Genomic DNA, 6,000 nt, shown 5'->3' on the forward strand with positions numbered 1-6,000 from the left:
CAGTATGGCTACGATGTTTAATATTTACACATCACGGCACTTTACTTTTCACATATACTGTACGTATTAAGATAAACTTGGTCTATGCCATATTTCCTTATGCCATACGGTTTTATCCATTCAGGTTACAGTTACTACTAAAAAACCTATACGGATTGTCAGGTTCAATACCATACTACCAGGTACATACACCTGCTCACGTAGTTATCCATCTCTTACCTTCCCTGGAATAGTAATAGTGTACTGGCAATTAGGGTTCTAGGGCCCAATAGGTATTACCCCCTTTTTTCTCTGCATTATGCTTTCGGTTAGTGGTCCCGCGAGGCCAACACCCCGCCTCACACTCAGAGGCATTCACCCCTTGGTCCACTCGTGAGCTAGCCGCCTCGTATTGTATCATAGAGAGGGCCTCACCTGTCACTCCCCTTCCTATTTTCTGGATACTGTCACCGAGAGGCCAACATCCTGCCACAACGTTCGGTGGCCACACAAAATCCCCTCGTGCCAAGCATAGATAGAGCCTCTCAAGCCACTTGGCAACTAGCAGGGCCTCACCAGTCACCAAAAAACACCAAGCCTAATCGTTTCGCCTTACGGCTTAGCTAGCAAGCCAGTACAAGACCCCTGGGTACAAATAATAATTGCAATCTTTACTGTTATTTAAGTATTTCTCAAAAAGATGGTGAAGAATCACCTCTTCCTAGCACCCTGGCTAGAATTGATACACCTTCAAGCAGAGGAGATGTTGCTAGTCCAGCAGCAATCAGATCCTGGACGATCCCACACATTACCGCCGACCGAAGGAGGTGACAAATCCCCTACCCTGCTACAGCAAGGAAAGCAGAGTTATTCAAACTCCTCCATACATCAACGCAGAGTTATTCAAACTCCTCCATACACAACACGGAGGCAGGGGAAGGCCCAGCTGCACCAACTCAGGTGACACCCAGGCCATGCTAGCCTCACTCATAAACTCATGAGCCAAAAAAGTTATGACAGACTGGTAATCTCGAGTCGGTCACCACAGCCCTCACAAGGCTGGGCCTCACGCTACTGCACAACCAGCACCAGCTGAAACTCGGTTATCTGGTACAATCAATTCTTATGACACACAAGACGTTAACCCTGCACGTATGATCCCAGCACATTGAGGAAGCAAGGCATATATATGTATGATGATGTATCTGTGATGGTCAGATCCAGGGATTCCAGGTAAATCAGGAACTGACCATCCCTTGGTTGGGTTGGCATTTGGAATATGTAGAGATGTTTATTTGTGCAGGTACCCATACAGAAGGGATTTTGTCCCAAACAAATGGACGAGCACTCTCAGCCTCCAGGTACCAGCACATCTGAACTACCAGAGACAATTGATATGAGTAGTTGCATTGCATATAGACTGTTGCATATATGTTCAAATGGTTCAGGGCACATGACAAACCATGTGTCCCAATACAACTTACAAATAACGTACTCATCATCTGTACACACCAATGCATTTTCAACACTACTGACTCATCACCCTTCCAGACTTGTAGTAGATTTACTAAAGCTCTGGAGCTTCAAAGGGCTCCCATCAAGGTATCATACATACACCTTCAAGGAATATAGCATGCCCTCGCTTACAGTCAGCACAACAGAACCATTGGCTGTAAACACACTCATAGCCAAGATTTGCAGAGGGGTCTTCCAATCTCCACCATTTACAGCATGGCATCAAACACAAACACATTGGTATTGTCACAAGGAATCTTCCCTTAAACAAAGACTAACCATAGACTTATTGGCACCACACACCTCCGCTACTCCAAGTCTCAACTCCCTCATACCCTCCGAGGAGTTTCCTTACTATACAACTACATTGATCTACCTTTACAGCTATCACTCAAGCATGGGTTGAAGCTTGGTTAAGTAAGACCAATATCATCAACGCAGTAAACGGCTACCATCTAGCCTACACACTGGCACTTACATGGCATAAAATGGGCAATCCTTTCACCGCTCAACTTTTGGGCTACAGATTAGCCTCCTATCTATATTCGCAGATTCTCTGTGCTGGTTATGATAACATATCCAGAGGCCTTACCGTCATACACTATCTAGAAGACTTCTTGTTGATCAAAGATAACATATTTTTCACTAGAAGCCTCACGGCAGCTTAGTCTGGTTGACCACTTGGGCATCCCAGTACCCCATAAGAAACAGAAGGCCCAGACACTATCATCCCATTACTGGGCATACGACTTGAGTCGGCATCCATACACGCAAGTTACCACAAGACAAATAGGGAACATTCTCAACTACATCAATCACTACCTCCTGCTTAGTACTTACAACTACAAGGAACTACAATCCCTACCAGGTTCCTTAATTTTGCCATGCCAATCATACCACAAGACCACGCTTTCACATCCAGAGTACTTTCCCCTTTTTTTCCACAATTCCAACATGACGATCAGAGGATGTCCCTAGACACCCCAGCAACAGCAGACCTGCACATGGGGGGGGGGGGGATTTCTTAACCACTTGGCATGGTAAAAGCATGTTCCTTCCAGGATTGTCTGACACTTCTCCAACCAGATGGTCAGACGCGGCGTCTACCACGGGTTTGGCAGCGATCTACCGGGAATGATTGCTTTGGAGCTGTTGGCCATGGCATCCAGGTTTGGAAATTTTTCCACCACCTCTGCCCCTTTGGGGGATCTACTCCATTGTAGCAGCTGCTGTGGCATGGGGTAAATCATGGTCAGGGTCATCAATCCGTTGTTACTCAGACAACTAAGCACATGTCATATCATCAACAAACATCACTACTCATCCATAAGGTCATGATATTTCTAGGGAACTCAATTGGTTGGCAACTTATCACATTTCTTTTACTTTCATGTACCAGGTGGGGGTGTACATCCCTACCGACAATTGTCTCATTTATATTCCAGGCATGTTCATCATACGCTTCCTATACAGTCACGGCCACTCTTTCGTTCCAGAGACAAAATCATGGATTAGACATACTCATGCAGCATAGCATGCACTATCCCACCTAGCACTTTCGTCCCATACTTGTAGAACGCATAACACAGCTTTTCACCTGGCTTAAAGAATCTCATTGGAACACGACATAGCTCAACCTGTGTCATAACATTTCTCCTAGGTTTTGCTTCTTTTTGCCACCTTAAACTTAAACTATCTCACACACCATTAATTATATATTTTACAGGCATTCAACAACACAGGATAACCTATGGCCAAAACTACCATAACTTCATGCTATCATACCAGACATACCAGAGGTTTTCAGGAATCAATTCCCCCATGTTCCTCTCCGAGATTACCAATAGCCATCCAACTTTTCATCCTTATCGAACCTATTAGATCTATAACCATTCAATTATATTATCAAGTCGGCCATTACCAGCCATGCACATTGCCTTTTATGCCTTTTCTCAGGCCAGAGAATCCACTACCATCACCACCACTCAGACAGATCATTGTCTTCAACGATCCCATGTATGTAAACACATATATCATTACCTATTGGCTCTACCACATTCCGAAACAAGTCAACACGAACCAACAGTAGAGATAACATACTATCCTACCCACAACAAATGGTGTCCACTTTCGGTCCTAGATTCCTACCTTCAAAATCCTTCCAGGAATTAAATACTGTAATGCATTTAAGGAAATGTCTGGTTAATTTGTATATATTTGTTGACTGTATTAAATCTTTGATTATTCATTTTTGCCCTCTTTATTTACAGGCCTACCGTATCGTCGGTCTCGGCACACCACAACCGACTTGCTCCCTTTATACTATCTTACGCTTATGTTGGATCCTTACTCCATATACGGCTATTTGCCCCTTACACAAGTATTAACCCCTTAAGACCGCAGCCAAATGTACAAGTTGTGATCCAAAAAAAACGTAAACAAAACCTGGCATTTGCGCTATATGTCTGTCCAACCGTAATTCACCTCTTTCATATTAAATGCACCCACACTTATATATCATTTTATTCAGGGGAAACAGGGCTTTCGTTTAACATCAAATATTGTGGTATGGAACATAATTTAATATGAAAAAAATATAAAAAAAATTGGAGAAAATAAGAATTTTTTTAATTGTTTTAGTTCTACGTGACATTTTAACTGTGAATGTCAAAATACTGTTTGCTTTTACTGCAATACAATACACATATTTGTATTCAGCGACGTGTAAAACAGTACCCCCTATGTACAGGTTTTATGCTGTTGGGAAGTTACAGGGTCAAATATAGCATGTTACATATTTCAGTTTTTTCACATTGAAATTCGCCAGATTGGTTACGTTGCCTTTGAGACCATATGGTAGCCCAGGAATAAGAATTACCCCCATGATGGCATACCATTTGCAAAAGTAGACAACCCAAGGTATTGCAAATGGAGTATGTCCAGTCTTTTTTAGTAGCCACTTGGTCACAAACACTGACCAAAGTTAGTGTTAATATTTAAAAAATGCAAAAAACTAATTTGAATGCAAATTTTGGCCAGTGTTTGTGACTAAGTAGCTACTAAAAAAAACTGAACATATCCTATTTGCAATACCCTGGGTTGTCTACTATTGGCAACCTGGCGAATTTTAATGTGAAAAAACTGAAACGCAAACCTTATATTTGACTCTGTAACTTTTAAAAACACCATAAAACCTGTACATGAGGGGTACTGTTATACTCAGGAGACTTCGCTGAACACAAATATTAGTGTTTCAAAACAGTAAAACGTATCACAACAATTATATCGTCCGTGTAAGTGCCATTTGTGTGTGAAAAATGCAAAAAATGTCACTGTCACTGACGATATCGTCGTTGTAATATATTTTACTGTTCTGAAACACTAATTTGTGTTCAGCGAAGTCTTCCGAGTAAAACAGTACCCCCCATGTACAGGTGTTATGGTGTCTTGGAAAGTTACAGGGTTAAATATAGTGCTAGAAAATTTAATTCCCTGAACTTTCGGCCTGGGTTGTCAGGCAGGTCCTGCAAATTGTAATTTAATAAAATGACCTAATTATGTAAAATTATTACATAAATATATACGTATAATTATTATATATATGTGTGTGTGTGTGTGTGTGTGTGTGTATATATATATATATATATATATATATATATATATATGTGTGTGTGTGTATATAATTTTTTTATTATATATATATATATATATATATATATATATACGTATATACTTATGTATATAGATATATATTATTTCGTTCTACATGTAGTTTGATATCAATATATATATATTAATTTTAAGATACAGTTAGAACGAAATTACGCATGTTTATATATTTTTTCTATTTATTTTTTATTATTTTTTAATTTTATTTTTTAACATATTTATATATTTTTTATTATATATAAATATATATAATGAAAATTATACATATATTTAATCAATATCATTGTACGTGTATTTTGATATTAATATATATATAATTATGTATATATTAATATTAAAATACATGTAGACAGTGTATGTATATTTATGTGTATATGTGTGTGTGTGTGTATATATATATATGATCTAAGTATATATAATCTTATTTTTACACTGTTTTAACTTATTTTATTTTATTCCCAGGCAGCAGGGGGAGTACCTGTCATTACAGGCACTCCCCCTGCTGGCATTGACATGGACGGCAAGGACCTCGCGATCACATGGCCCTGGGGGGCCGAAGAGGACAGAGGGGGACTCCCTGGGCTCCCAGGTAAGTCCCCCATACCGCGATCGCCGGCGTGGGATCGCCGGCGACCGGGTAAGTACAAAAGATTGCAGGACCTTCTATGCCGTCCTGCGGCATTTAGAGCCACCAAAATAAGGACGGCATAGAACGTCCTGCAATTTGTGGGAGGGGCTTAAATTAATTCACTCTCCTATATAAGGGACACCCCTTACCTGACTCATATCGCTTGAGGTCAGCATCAGAATGACCCTCCCATCCACTCCTCATTTCAA

The sequence above is a fragment of the Pelobates fuscus genome, chromosome 6 (assembly GCF_036172605.1).
Source record: "Pelobates fuscus isolate aPelFus1 chromosome 6, aPelFus1.pri, whole genome shotgun sequence".
NCBI classification, from domain to species: Eukaryota; Metazoa; Chordata; class Amphibia; order Anura; family Pelobatidae; genus Pelobates; species Pelobates fuscus.